The following is a 15,896-nucleotide window of genomic DNA, read 5'->3' on the forward strand; positions in this document are numbered from 1 at the left end:
TAGATCCTGGAGTCGGTCCTGAAGGTCATGAATATCAAGTGAACACGGTGCCCATACTGCTGACCCCAGTCCCAGCATGCAGGGTGTGGTCTTCAAGGGGCAGTGGTCTCAGTGGCTGCTTAACCAGTCTCCCTGGTGGTCTGCTTCTGTGTGGTGTGGAGAACTGCTCCTCACAGCTCGGCTTAGAACCTGTGCCTCTCGCTTCTCCTGGAATTCTGCACCCAGTAATGACCACAGATCCTTTTCTGTTTAAACTCGTGTATTCTCTTGTCTGTAACTGAACTCTAATAGATAGAGTCCCATGGCTAATTACTGGCAGAGCTGGGATCAAAACCCTGATCTCTGTCCTTTTCTTCTAGAGTCTGCTGTCAGAGTCTCTCTCTGGCGCTGTGTTCTTCAAAGAAGGAAGAGTTGAAAGTCCCATATTCTATTTTGAGAACATGCCCTGGGAACGAAATGTTTGTATTGCTTTCTCATCGCCTCCTTTGCGCACTTTCCCAAGCATGCAGTCACCTCCACCTGGGTTGGTTGGACCCCTGCTCAGGAACCAGATGCCATGGGCGCTTTCTGGGCCGCACAATGGTGATGGTGAGGAGCACATTTTTCTGCTTCAGAACAGCTTCTTGCTACTGGAGCCGGATCAATCAAGACCGTTTGTTTCTTAAAGGATTAAACTCACTCCAGTAAACACAGAGAGGTGTAGTTCGCGACGGCTTCTCACATTTACCTGCATGTGGACAAATGCCAGACTTGGAGCTCAAAGATCTAGAAATTCCAGCTCAGCCACATCCCAACATGCTGTTTATCAAACCTTTGTGAGCTGCCACTGCTCCACCACAGCTGGCTTCCTTGCTGTGATCAACATATATTTGGTCTTTGTCCCCAGTTCCTGGCACACAGCTCCTAAAATCCCTTGGACTCTCTTATCATCCCAGAGTGTCCTGTGCCTGCTAATGAGATGACTGGTGGCTGGGGACCCCTAGGTAGCTTCAGGATGGGTACTGGTCACCAGAAAGAACGAGGCACAATTAGAGGGTTGGCACTTTCAGCCCCAGCCCATGGCCAACCTCCAGGGAAGGAAGAGGGGCTGGAGATAGAATTAAGCCCCAATGGCCAAGGATTTCATCAATCATGCCTTTGTAATGAAGCCTCCATAAAACCCCCTAAATGACAGGGTTCAGACACCTTCGAGGTTGATGAACACATCCAGGTCCTGGGACGGCAGCATGCCAGGGAAGGGCACATGCATAAGCTCTGCCCCCTCCATACTTTGCCTTATGCATCTCTTCTGTTTGGGCTCTTTCGAAATAAGACAGCAATGGTAAGTACATCACTTCCCTGAGTTCCAGAGGGGGTTGCGGGAACCACTGAATTTATAGATGGTCAGTCAAAAGTATAGGTAGCAACCTGGGTCTTGTGACTATAAGGTATGAAGTGGAAACAGTCTTATGGGGTAGAGCCCTTAACCTGCGGGATCGGTACTAATTCTGGAAAGGCAGTATCAAAATGGAATTGTAGGATATCCAGTTATTAACTGGAGATGGAAAACTGATGGGAAAAAAACTCCAGGCATTTGGGGTCAGAAGTGTTGTAGAAAAGTACAGACTTCCTATTACTGAAATAAGACAAACATGTTCCTGCCACAGGACCTTTGCACTTGTAATTCCCTCTGGTTCACATCTGTATCCTTTTAATATCTGCATGGTGTGTACCTTTACCTCACTCTAGCGTCTACTCAAAAAGCCTTCCCTAACACCCAGCATACCCCCACTTACTTTTCTTATAGCACTTAAGTGATTCAATCTTGCAGATCTATTTCTTGACTATTCCCCCAGAAAATTTTCCTCTTCAGTATTCCCAGTGCCTATAATGGTGGCTGCACACAGTAGGAGCTCAATAAATAGTTGGGGAGTGAATGAATGCCTGTTTGCACGTTTAATGGGGACCCAAGGTCCTCATTTATAAAACCGGTCACGGTGTTGACCTTGGACAACCGTCATAAATACTAACAGACAAGTTATGTGAAAAGCCATGACTGTGAAAACATGTGCCTAGCCTGTGGTGATCATTTAAGAAAAAAAAAAAATTATTGACTCTAAGAGCAAGTGGTTTTCACATTCTAACATCTTCGACATCAAGAAGCTTCCAGCAGTAACAGGACCACAGGGCAATGGTAAACAAGACTGGCCCCGCTAGCACGTTCACAGAACTTGCAGAATGGGTGTCCGTGGCTTCAGTAAAAATCCTGGAGACCGAGGACGATGGCAGTCTTTCAACCCTATGAACCAAAGGGTTGTGGGAGGTGGAAAATCAGTGTGCTAGCAACATTCCTGAAAGAGAAGCCAAGAGGAGGCCAGCTCCACAGAACCACAAAGCGATCTCAAGTGCCTTCTCTGCGGAATTCTCAGGAAACCTGAAGCTCACCACAGTGAGGAAGAGGATACAATGTAGCAAAACAGAGATGGCAAGGACACATTCTGAAGAGTGAGACTCAATGTGAAGAAGGTTCAGGAACACCAAAACCAACATATTTGCCAATACTTTGCTTTATATGTAGGCAGAGCAGTAAAATATGATAAAAACCCATCTAATTAGGTCTAAAAGGGCCCTTTCAATAAGTATACAAAAGATTCAGCGGGATAAGAAAGCATTGTGTCGCAGTTTAATTAAAAGCCTTTTTTTAATTTCTTGGCTTTATATAAAATAACAGTGCATCTTACAACTGGCAGCATCTAGGTTTAGATGAAATAGAATTCACCTACAAAAAAAAAAATTGGGAAACAAGACTCCAAAGCACCCCTGACCCCAAATATTTCTCTGTTGGTTTATCCCTTGACTTATTTTCTCTGTATTTAATCCCCAAGCCAGTTGTCAGGGCTGATTTATATTGCAGGTACCCCTGGGGGAGAGCAGCAAATCTGTGTGTTTCTCAAGGACAGCGGTTCTCAGAGGGTTGTCCCGGGACCAGCAGCATCAGCATCATCTGGGAACTTGGTAGAAATGCACATTCTGAGCCCCCACCCCCCCACCAGAGCCCTACTGAATCAGAAACGAGGTACGGGGTTGTTATAATACACCCTCCAGCTGATTCTGATTCATACTAGAGCTTGAAAAGCACTGCTCTAAGAAAAACGCCCAGTGCCATCAGCTTGAGTACTCATGCAAGTTGAACTAAAATGTCCTAGGAATTCACAGTGCCCCAGGCACTGTGCTGGGAGCTGAATGTGCCTCACATCTAAAGACTTACACGTGCCAATGACTAAGTAAAACAAAACAGAACGAGAGGACGGCTGACAGAGGTGCTGACACCACGCTCTGTTCGGGGGATGGAGGATAAATTCTGATTCAAGAGTCCTGGTGGGCTTCTCGGAGGAGGTGGCAGTGGAGCTGAATCTTCTAGGAGAAGGTGGTTTGGGACAGGTTTTCTATGACCGAGCAAAATGACCCCGCACCCTAAGGAACCAGGACAAGCAAAGGGCACAAGAAGATTCAGAGTCCTGTGAGCATAAGGGGCCATCACTCAGACACACTCTAAGAACCGATTACTTCAACAGCTCCTCTCCCCCCACTTTTAAGTCCTCACCACAGATTCTTCTTGTGGCAAGGACTGCCACGTTGCCACCCCAGGTCCATTCTCCCTTTCCTGTTTAGGAACAGAACCCTGCTTACTTTCAGGGGAGCGAAGCAGCCAGAGAAAACACTACATACCATGGCCTCTACAGCAGCTCAGCACGGCTACGGGACTTCAGGAAGGCCACTTACAGGCAGTTTGCCCGTGGCAAGGTGTGCCCATCCTGGCAGCCTCACCCGTTTCTTCTTGGCTGTCGGCCTACCTTGAGGACATGGACACTCTAACGCCATATTGGACGCTGAGGTGCGGGGCCTACCGCTGAGGATGGCAAAGCCGAAATAGAGTATTTGGGAAAGACACCATTAAACCACTACACCAACCTACTGCCAACATCCCGACTGCTTGGACATGGGAGAGAAATCAACTTCCCTCTGGTTTAAGCCACTGTTACTGGGGACAGTTGTCACATGCTGTGGCACCTCCCCGTCCCTGATTCACCACTATTTCCATCAGCCTCCTCTTGATCTGCGACACTCGAGGGTCCTTCTCCTTCTTCACTGAACACCTTTGCCCCAAGCCCCGATTTCCTCTCCATCTGCTGCCATTCTTCTGGACAACATGATCACAGAGCCATCAGACCCTTCAGCCTGATAGCACAAGGCAGAGCTCATTTCCAAGCACTTTCGCCACACCCCTCCCCCCAGACCTGCAGCCCCCTCCACGGCCTCCCTGCTCAGTGCGGTCCAGGTACCCAGCACATCAGTGTCACCAGGGAGCCGGTCAGAGGAGCAGACTCTCAGGCCCACCCCAGGCTTCCAGACCAGGAGATGTGTCTGCCCATGACAGCTTGGGAGACACTATGGTCAAACTCCTTGGCCTCCTCCTCGCCTCGGGCTGCTCACCTCCTGACCACAGAGCGGGAAATCCATCTTCCAGCTACATCCGTCTGTCCCTTCCAGGTCTCACCGAGTCATCCCTTCCAACAACTTTAAAAGGAACCTATACTACCCTGAATTGCTTGCTACTCACTCTTCCCTGAACAAAATAATTCCTTTCACACTTCCCTGCTTTTGTTTTCATAATTCCCTCTGCCTGGAATGCCCTTCAAAATCCCAGAAAACCCATGGATCTCCCACTCGCCTTTGAATGCCCTGCCAGCTTAGAGACCACCTCCAGACCATGAGCATTTTGGGGAGAAGGGACTGGACTGGGCCCTTCTCTGTCAGCTCCGGAGCTCATGTCACTTACCAGTGTGTGACCTTGAACATGAACGGCAACCTCTCTCTGCCTCGGTTTCTTCACCTGTAAAACTCAGATGATAGGACCCATGTTTCACAAGGTAGCTAAGAAGCCAAGAAGGCAATAAAGTTAAAGCACCTGGAACAATGCTTGGCACATAGTAACCATTTAATAAACGCCGGACACTAATCCTTCATACCAAGACCTAGCTCGGGGGCAGACACACAGTGGGTGCTCCATATACATTTACAGACTCTAACTTGCAGCTTCTGGATTGGCTTCTGGGCCTTAATTCTTCCTGGGCTCAGGAGTCCACCCCACCCACTCTTCTCCACAGCCCAGCGAAAAGCCAGAATCCAGCCCCCAACAGGGACATTATTTAGATGAAAGAACATTTTCCGCAGCCATCCCAGTCCTCAGAGCCTCGCCAAGAAATAGAAAAGGAAAGCAATATAAATGTTAATAGGAAATTGTCTATTCGCTTTTATGGAGGCTAATCTACTGCAGCCCAACAAAGAAGGAATTAGACAGCTGAGGGGACAGGAAAACATGGGACCTTCACACGCCAAAGCCCAGGGGACTGCAGTTCCCAAGAGGAAATGCATTCCAGGCCGACGAGGCTGTGTGGAAATCAGGACAGCAGGCTTCTGCTCTGGAGGTCTCCATGCTGGGCAGCCCGGCTCCTGCCCTGGCCCTCGCTTTCTGGGCATCCATCATCCTGTGCCTGCGAAGTGCTGCCACTGGTCCGCATGGTAGATGGCAAGGTGATGACAGTGCAGTCCCTGCTCCCAAGGACTACTGGGACAGGCAGACAAATAAACCTACATGATCAGACAGCGTGGAGGTGCTAAGGGCGCAGGTGCAAGGTGTCAGACAAGCAGGAGAGGCTGTTACCGGGTCAACAGGGCAGGAGATGGAGGAAGTCTTCTCACAGAGAAGACGCAGGGACTGGGTTCTGGAGGGTGAATAGGGATCAGCCTCGTAAAAGTGGCAGGAAAAGGTGCCCCAGGTAGTGAGAACACTAGGTACAGAGAAACCAGGGAGCTGCAGTGGGTTAAGCCAAAAAACAGTCCCCTGAAGATGCCCAAGGCATGTGACATTAGGAGGCCAAAGAGACTCTGCTGGTATGATGCAAGATTTTGAGATGGGGAGATTATCCTGAATGATCTGGGTGGGCCCAACGCAATCACAAGGTCTACGAGACATGCAGGAGCTGTCGGCATCAGAGGACAAGTCAGTGTGACATGGAGGCAGAGACTGGACTGATACACTTCGAAGACGGAGGAAGGGGTCACAAGCCAAGGGATACAGGCAACTATTTGAAGCCAAGCAAAAGCAAAGAGCCCCCCAAAGGAACTGGCCCTGTGACACCCTGACTTCAGCCCAGAGGGACTGATGTGGGACTTCTGACCTCCAGGAGGAGGAAAGAACGCCTCTGCATTGTTCAAAACTGCAAAGTTCATGGTAATTCCTTATAGGAGCAACGGGAAATTAATATACGTATGCTGTCTGAGGGGCATCTTCAGAAATGCTCAAGAAAAGAAGGATGACGAAAAAACGGAACAGAGGAAGGGGGCAACCAGGGGCCAAACCATGAACGGATGTGTGCACCAGGCTGAGTTTCCATTTCATCCTCAATGTGGAGCTGCTGCTAAAGCATATTAAGCAGAGGGGTGATATAGTAAGACTGCCCGTGAGAAAGCACTGAATCGTCACTTTTCTAGATCTTCAATCTCAGGAATTACCACGTCTAATTCTCCATTTTATTGACTCATTTCTTTTATCATGGACTGTAATGACATTATGAAAAGGAAGAATAACCCACTGGAATACGTAACTCTACTACCAGCCCCCAAATGCCATTCGACTGTTCTGGAAGACGCACACCTGTCCCAGTAGGGCTGCAATCAGGTAGGAGCGTGCTGGTGCAGACAGCTGGACAGGACCGAGGGACTGAGAGTCTCCCCTCCCAAATCCTAGATGGATGACTGCCGTGTGCCTAAAAAGATCCCGTTCAGACGCTCCCTCTCCACCCCTGCACCTCGCCTCCAAGAAGGGGAAAGGCAACCAACCCCGTATTGAATGCTCACTTGGGGCCAAAAGCTTTGTGAACGTTTCCTTTGCTGAAACCCCCCTCACTCCCGCCAACAATCCTCTGAGGAGGGACGATTACCACCCATCTGGGCCACACTCTTGAGTGCTGGGGGGATGGGGGGACTGAGTCTCCAGTGACTGAGTGCCATTCCCTGGGCACCGCTGTCACAAGGCACAGGGCCCATCGGAGAAAGCAGGCAGAGGAGCCAATCCCGCTCCCCATGCGCCCCCCCCCCCAAATCTCCGCCAAGTCTCTGCACGGGGAAAGCTTTAAATGTAAAATTCCAGCCCGCCTCCAGGCTCCGTGCCCTCCTCCACCCACCCCGGGCGTGTATCACGCCCTCCACACACGCACACCTCTTCAGGGCCTCTGCCAGCTGCGCCCTTTGCCGAATGTCACTCGCTGCCAAAGGGATCGCTTAGGTGGCCTCTAAGCAGCCCCGGATCTGAACAAGCTGGTTTGCTCTAGCACTGCCACCAGCCCCGAGGCCATGGGCCGGCCCCCCGCAGAGGTTCCAAGGCAGTGCCTCGGCTGCCACTGAAGCAGGGGACCCAACCGAGAAGGGTGCTCCGCAGACTGCAGAACGGACGTCAAAAACCCCTAGCCCTCTCCAGGCCTCAGTTAAAAACTGCTTCGCTGCCTTCGCCATGGGGACATCCCACAGACTGAAAGCCCTGCCCTCTCTCCGTGTGTGCGACCCTGTCCGCCGGCTGTGGCAGGCTCTCCAGGGCCAACGTCCGGCACGTGCAGACTTCTCAATCCCGAGCTATTTTAGCACAGCTGGGAACCGCTCTGACAGTCCACTTTTCCCTGCTCCCCCTTTTCTCTTAGGATCTATATTTAGGGACAGTACATGCCTAAGAATAGAATCACTGAGTTAAAGGGTAAAAGCACAATTTATAGCTGCTATGGTGAACTCGCTGCTTACTCTCCAGAAAGCACGATGTTGGCGTTGCCAGCAAATCGGATCCAACAGCCACTGATTGAGCCCTGACTGCCATCCAGCACGGAGCTGCCCCCTCCCCTTCCGTGCTCCTGCTTCAATAGTGCATGGCCCTCTGCTCGCCCTGTTTGGTTGACAAGAAGACTGAAGTCGTGTCGAGGAAAGCCACCTGCCCCAGCGCTATCACTGTCTTGAGTGATTTTGAGACAGGGCCAGGAGAAGATTCTAAGTCCCCAAATCCCCCAGTTCTGCGGCGTCTGCTGAATTATTCAGATCTTTGAGTTATCCCACACAGCTACAACAGCTTTCACTTATTAAGATAACCACAGACCAGGGACTAGACTGCGTATTTCTTTGTTATGTAAACCAGCACATCCTCCCAAGTCCGAAGTCAGTGAGTCAACTGAGAACTGAGCAAGGCAGGGATCTGCCCCATCTACAGATGAAAGGAATGCAGCACAGAAAGTGACTTCCCTCAACGGTCCCAGCTTATAAACTTATCCACCCATAAATGGATCTGACCACAGGGCTGTCCCCAAAACCGCAGCATTTCACTGCAAGGCTAGACCGCCCCAAACGGGTCACCAGGTGGGCGGCAAGGAAGGGGGTTTCCAGAGATGGCGGGGAGAAAAATCAGCATTCCATTTCGGTTCATCTTCCCTGGCTGTGGAGTTTGATGAGTGTTGTGTTTATGTCAGTGCCACCCGACTAGCTGCATACAAATACACGTTCTTCTCTTCTGAGGGCTGCTTCCCATTCCACGAACAAGGAACACAAGGATCGGCCCGCGTCCCCGCACAGGCCTCCAGCGGACGCCTCCAGCGGTGCCAGAGAGGGGCCCTCTCATCAGAGCCTGGGAGAGAACAAGAAGGCTTCTCTCAGGGCTAGCCTGTGCAGTGGGGCTGGAGCAGAAAGGTGACAGTTCCTAGAAAGCAGAAGGAGCTCCCCTTCTAAGGACAAGAGCATCAGGATGGGAAAGAAGCCGCAGGTTCAAGTCCCAGCTTTGCCAGTAACTCAACATGTGACCTGGGGCAAATCAGTCTTGGCCTCATGAAGACTGATAAATTGTAAGACAAATAACTTGATGTAATTTTCAGTCTCCTCTGGAGGCGGCCAGCAAGACTTTAGTAAAAATTGAATCACTTTAAAGGAAGGAAGAGAATCAGCAGACCAAGACCAGGCACCCGGGTACCAGATTACTTGCACATCGAACCTACTATCTTAGAAGTCCTTTGCCTCAAAATGCACAGACAGAAACCCATAGGTTGGCCCTTTTCTGCCCTAAGGCAGCGGCCATTATAGATTCTTTCAGATCCCACACCAGCTCACGTCTTGGTAATACTGCAGCCTGAAAAAGAAATCATTACCTCCATCATCAAGTAAGAATGCTATCATCTCAGGAGATCCAGAATTGACACAGGAGACCAATTCCAGCTGAATAGGGTTATGACTGATAAAGAAATGGGAGGGAGAAAAGGAAAAACCCACCCTGGCTTGCCTTCCTCACTGTCCTACCACTAGAAGGATGGGTCTTTTTCCTTGTCATCCTGCCAGTTGCTAAAGGGAGACCTCCCAGGACCATACCTGCCCTCTGGCACAAGTAGCCTGACCATTTTTACTAGGCGTCCATCAGTGAAATACAGGGAATCCCCAGGTGAGGAGGAAAAGCATCCAAGCCACACGTAACAAAATTCATAAAGTCAAGTTTGGCTTTGCCAGAGAGGCTCTTTTCATTGTAACTTAGAAAGTCTTCAGGTGTTCACAGCTAGAAATGGTTCTAGAGCTCCTCTTGCTGGGGTTTATGGCTACCCTGGCAGTACGCGAGGCGACCAAGATCTTCCAAGCACGCCAGACGCCAGGCACGTATGCGTCATTCCCCCCTCCTTTCTCCAATTGCTCTGGCTTCCCAGCCAGCCTTCCTCTTTGCTCCCAGTTCTTTGGAATCAAAGGAACTTTAAAAAAATCAAGCTGCTTTGGGTGGGGGGAAGTGTCAATTTGTTAATTCCCTACTTGGCCCTGTCTACCTGCAAAGATACAGAAAAATCTAGAAGTAAAAGAAGAGGATTGTTGTTTCCCTTTTTAGTTTCCAGATGGAGCCGCCTCCCACCGACTACCCACACACCCAAGTGGTTGATGTCACCATTGTGATTTTGGTCGTACCGTGCGGGCCCTGGGGCGAGTACCCCCATGAAAATCCACAAGAGTTAGCACATCTGAGAAAGCCAGAGACAGAAACGAGGGAAGCAATGGGTGCCCGGCTCTGGAGAGGTCCATGGAATCACCGCACAGAGGCCAGCAAGTGGACGCTTGTGCACACATGCCAGCTGGACTGCACCTCGGTCAGAGAGCCAGAGGCACCGAGCAGGCTGAGAATGATGCAGCCCCAAATACAGCCCCACAGGACCCTGGGAAAAAACCCCTTTGGCCATTTCCTAGGATGAAAGGCTCAGAATTCATCAACCACACAGTCTAGAGGAGCCCAGCACTGTGGTGTGACTGGCCTGCACACACAGGACAGAAGTTGCTGGCACCCAGCAGAGTTGCTGTTGAACCACGAATGTCATCAGCAGGACTGTGCACCAGGTACTGGGTCTGCCTACCGAGAAGGTGGTGGTGGTGGTGGTGGTGGTGAAGACGTATGGGGAGACCTGGATGGGAACTCCAACCGGAACCACTTCTACTCAGTCTAGTCAGCATTCCCGCCATGGGCTGTGTCCTATAAGCTGGACATTACACACCTTCTTGACTCACAGTGCCTGTCTTCAGGGGACTGTCACTGTATTAGGTCACTGCTGCTGCCATAACAAAGCATTCAGACTGCAGGCCTTAACCACAGAAATGTAGGTCCTCACAGTTCTGGAAGCTGGGGTCGCAGGTCAAGGTGTCAACAGGGTTGGCTTCTTTTCAGCCCTCTCTCCTGGCCTTGCAGAGGGCCGTCTTCCCCATGTGTGCCTGAGTCCTAATCGCCTCTGCTTGTAAGGACACCGGGAATGCTGGATTAGGGCCACCTAGGTGATCTCATGTTACCTCAATTCCCTTTTTAAAGACCTCATCTCCAAATACAGTCACAGTCTGAAGTACCGGGTACAAGGTCTTAGGCCGACACATTTTGAAAGGAACAAAATTCAACCGGTTAACAGTCATTACCATCTTTATACTGCTGAGGAATAGGACACACACAGGAGGGTGCAGCAGCTCACCAGAGGGCCACAGGTCCAAACAGAGTAAGATCTAACTTTATCCCCAGTAGTCACTCGCATCAAGCATGCCAAGACTGCTCTAGGATTAACATGGTTCTGTTGTTGGTTGTTGAGCCAGTAACTGCCTATCAACATGACTCATTCTCCTCTACTCAGGGTTGTCTAGACACCATAGCTGTGCAGAGCTACCCATTCTCCATTGCAATGCACCAATTTTAAAAAACCTTCACTACAAGCCATTCAACTGTGGGATTACAACTTTCAGTTGCCCCCATGTGACTGAAGTCTGTTCTCCGAATTGGATTTCATGCTTCCTAAGAGCCTTTTGATGGTGCCTTGTGGAAAACCTTGCACATAGTGATTTCCTGATCAATATCTGCTGAATGCATGAATGTACGTCTCAATGGATGGAGTGGTCAAGGTAACCTCAAAAGACCCTTCCCGGTTTTAATTAAGTTCCATGATTTTGTTCTAGGAGGTAAGTAACTGGGACTGCTGCTTGACAGCTGAGGATTACATCAGATCCAAAACCATACCTTTCTTCTCTAAAGTGTATCTTCCTCCTACCCAGCCAGCAGATCAGGGCAGCAGCACCCACGGAAACAATGTAGTGATAAGCTGCCACTGAAAATAATGGCCTTGGTCCAGGTACAGAATGATGGAAAACCCCAGGACCAATTAAACTTTGCCCTTAGAATTAATCCCAACACTACTTTGATATACTTTCTTCTCTTGCCAAACACTTGCTAGGTGGAAAAAAGAAGGAAAACTTCACAATCAGCATCCAACTCTACTGTCCCTGGTTCCTATCTGGAAAATGTCATTGTCCTTCAACCAATGTCTGTTTGAGTAGCTCTATGAGCAAAGAACTACGAGGGGCAGTTTCTGAAGCAGCAGGAGACAAGGGCTCATGACAGCAAGGTGTTTATAAGAATTCAAGAAGGTAAAAAACATACAAGAATATGGAATAATGCAATACAAACTTTATTAATATGTGTTAAGCCTTTGCGGAATACCCCAGAACAAGTGTGGCTAAGATTTTAAAGAATAAAGGATTCTCAGAAGAAAAGAGAGAGTAAACCGAAGCATCAAATGGAAGACTAAAGCTGTAAATCCTGGCCTTGGCCCAACAAAACGGCTTGTTCTGAGTCTAATAGAGGACCATGGCTATGAACTGTCCAGGTATTGAGCAAGCTAGGAAGAACCATAGAAAAAATTACGGGCCCAGGAGCTGGTACCATGTGCCAAGGAGTTTTGACTCCAGAGAGTCTAGCCACTCCCATTACCTTATTCAGTAACCTTGTGGGGTGAAGAACACAATGGCAGAGGCTGGGGAGCCTGAGGGGCTCAGTTGGCCAAGCGTCTCTTGATTTCGGCTCAGGTCATGATCTGAGGGGTGTGGGATTGAGCCCTGCATCTGGCTCTGTGCTCACCAGGGAGTCTGCTTGCCCTTCTCCCTCTGCTCCTCCCCGTACTCGCCCTCTCCCTAATAAATAAAAATAAAATCATGGGAGGGGGGGAAAGATGGCAGATGCTAACTTGGTTGGAAAACCAAGAAACCTGGATGCCAGGCCAACCAGTGGGACACGACCAGCATTGGACCAGTAAGGATGCCACCTCAATTGGAGAAATGGCCCTTCCCTAACATCCAAGCAGTCTCAACGCAGGCAGGATTGACAGATTATGGGACCAGAGGCCCTCAAGAGGAGAACAGCACAAGAGTGGACTGTTCACAGAGACCAGGGGCCCAGTGGATATGAGCACATCAGAATGACAGTCTAGCCACTGGGCAACTAGATGAACCACACACTCCACTCCATGGTCAATGGGAAATTACCAGGAAATCTCAACTTGGCTCCAAGTGTGGTCAAGACACAGAAAGGAACAGCTACAGAACTGGGGGAAACCAAGAGTGGTTAGAGCCACAGCAGTTGAGAGACAAGGATAGAGAGAGGGAGGAAGTGTGTACACACACATACGTACGTACACACACACACACACACACACACACGCTGTGGATATCATACATCCTACTGAGGCGAACAAGAAAAGCTACTAACATACTCAGTCTTTTTTAAAAAAACAAAGTAGAAGCAACAACAGGGGGACAAAGAGCCAGTAACCTTGGCCTCTGCATTCCTCACCAGCCTCCACCAAAGTCAAGTTTAAATTACGTTCCTATGGCACCAACTCTACCACCTCCAGGAATTTTGCCTTGCACGGCAGGTGTACTCACAGATGGTGTATCTTACAGGTCTACAGAGCCGATGACTGCTACTCATTCACAGCCACCGAAATGCCTATCCCCGTGGCTAATTTGTTTTGTTTGTCCTCAAACTCTCCCCTTTATGAACCTCTTCATCTTGAGAGCAAAATCACATCACTTGAGGGCGAAGATTTGCTAAGAAGCTCAAAGCTTCATTTCACGTCTATTTTCTTATAATTAATCAGTTTTATTTAAAAAGGAGGAGAGGGATAGATAGATCTACAGACCAGGGAAAATGAATACAGCTTGGAGAACGATTATATATAATAGTCCCTGAAGGTTTAGCTGCTCAGATGATCATTAAAGAAATGGATGAAGTTGGTTTTTAAAAAGGTTCCAGCTCCCCCCTGCCTCTCCTGAATCAGATAAAGAAAAACGAGAGGGCTATTTCCACTTCCTTCTGGAACTGCATTAAAATGTATCCCCAAACAGCCCTTCACTGCGAGTCGCCCCACCTCTGCCAGGCCTCCAGTGTATAAATGCAGGGCACTACCCCTGGCTGTTGGAAACACATCTCATACTGTGGTTTTGGTGGGGTTTGTTTTTGGTTGTTTTTTTTTTTTTAAGATTTATTTATTCGAGAGAGTGAGCATGCATGTGAGGAAGGGGCAGAGAGAGAAGGAGAGAATCCTTTAGGCAGACTCCCTGCTGAGCGTGGAGCCCAGGATACCACGCGGGCTCCATCCCAGGACCCTGAGATCACGACCAGAGCCGAAACCAAGAGTTGGACGCTTAACTGAACAAACCATGCAGGAACCCCATTGATGGTTTATTTTTAAACACACGAGCCAGCAATATATGGCTGGAGACAGCAAACCAGTTGACACTGTATTAATCTGAGAGTTCCTTCATTATCTAGGTGATGGTTTTGTTTTAGGCTTTTTTTCCCCCCTCCAGGTGTAAATTCCTTAAGTCATAAATAGGAACTCATGGATCTGCTGGCTCTTCCTCTGTGATATTCAGTGTTTAAAAAACAAACCGCCCACCAGTTGGTAACGATGAACCGGAGCATCTCGCACAATAGTCTAGGCAACTGCGGGGGGGGGGGGNGGGGGGGGGGGGGTGGCGCTCCCGCCTTTCTACTAAGTTGGCTACGACAGCTGAAAGTTCCTACCGTCTGACCACTGTGCTGACGGACAGGCCAGAAATGAGGAAGTCGGCCTTGCCTGGAAATAATTAAAGTGTCAGCTCCAGAGTGAGACAAGGCAGAGTTCAAATCTTGGCTTCTCTGCCCGTGCACCCTCGGGCACACCCCTTCCCTTACTATGCCTGTGGCCTCGTTGGTAAACTGGGGAAAAGCATTATATCTACTTTATGAGATTAAATGAGCAAGACGCAACTGAGATAGACGATACCACACGATATACTGGAGGAGACAAGCGGCAGCAACTGCTTTGACCGTGTAAATGCTAAATTAAGAGCTATAATGGAGGGGCGCCTGGGTGGCAGCGTTGTTAAGCATCTGCCTACGGCTCAGGGCATGATCCCGGCATTACGGGATCGAGCCCCACATCAGGCTCCTCCGCTATGAGCCTGCTTCTTCCTTTCCCACTCCCCCTGCTTGTGTTCCCTCTCTCACTGTCTCTATCTCTGTCAAATAAATAAATAAAAAATCTTAAAAAAAAAAAAAAAAGAAGAGCTATAATGGAAATCTACCAAACCAATCCAAAAAAAAGGGGGGGGGAACAAAAGAAACCAGAAAAATAACCTACAAAGTCCAGGTAAAATGGATTGTGACATCATCTCCTATGGCTATCTATCTTGTCCTCACTCAGGCCTGTCACTGCCCCTGGGAAATTCTCCAAGGACCAAGCAACAATACACAGACCTCTGACCCATTCTGGTCACACTCTGGCCACCATGACACCCTGCATTCCAACCTAAGCCACCACAGATTACGCAAGGACACGGGGTGGCTACCTCAGGTGTACCGAGCACAGGCCCCTGAAGACGCACAGAGGTGGTGGTGGGAGGGCAGGGGAGGGGATCAGCCTCTCAGAAGCTCATTTCATCACCACCCCCTCTGCCTCTGGGCTCAGCAGCCCTTCACTCACACTGAGCCACTCAGACTTCCCCAGGGGACCTGAGTCACTTTGTCTGCCTCCCTCCACCTTCTTCAGAAATCTGAACTTGGGCCTGAAGGAACCCCAGGGCTCCGGGCTCCCTGCAGGCTCTCTCCTCTGGAACCCAAGTCACAGACAGTCCCCTCTCACCCTCAGAAGGCTTGCTGTCCAGAAGGGCTTGTGTGCAAGTGTAGAGAGAAGGGCGGAAGGCAACAAAACAGAGAGGAAAGAGCCTGAATGGGAAACAGGAGACCCCAAGGCATGCTCGGCTGGCCAGAATCCTTGGGCTTCCATCCTTCATCTTTTGCGTGAGAAGCTTGGGCCACAGAGAATCAGAATTAAGGCTGTTCTTCTGAAATCCTCACTTGACACCACCAGACACTGAGGTCCGGAGAAAAGCAGCAGCTGTAGGAGGTTAACTGGGCCACTTACTGGGCAGGTCAGGACTAGAACCCAGGGTCCCCTCCAATCCCTGGGCTTTTCCCACATCTTAGCATCAGCGCATGTGAGACATTTTAC

General features: G+C 49.6%; 1 protein-coding gene and 1 non-coding gene across 3 annotated transcripts in view; both read right to left on the minus strand.

Moving 5' to 3' along the window:
* LARGE1 (LARGE xylosyl- and glucuronyltransferase 1) overlaps positions 1-15,896 on the minus strand; it is a 521,400-nt gene that overhangs the window by 322,501 nt on the left and 183,003 nt on the right. The gene's annotated exons all lie outside the window — the stretch shown is intronic.
* Positions 7,296-7,431, minus strand: LOC117796519. The gene has a single exon (XR_004621078.1). It is a non-coding gene; the product is annotated as a small nucleolar RNA SNORA76 (small nucleolar RNA).

This window comes from Ailuropoda melanoleuca, chromosome 15 (assembly GCF_002007445.2).
Source record: "Ailuropoda melanoleuca isolate Jingjing chromosome 15, ASM200744v2, whole genome shotgun sequence".
Classification (NCBI taxonomy): Eukaryota; Metazoa; Chordata; class Mammalia; order Carnivora; family Ursidae; genus Ailuropoda; species Ailuropoda melanoleuca.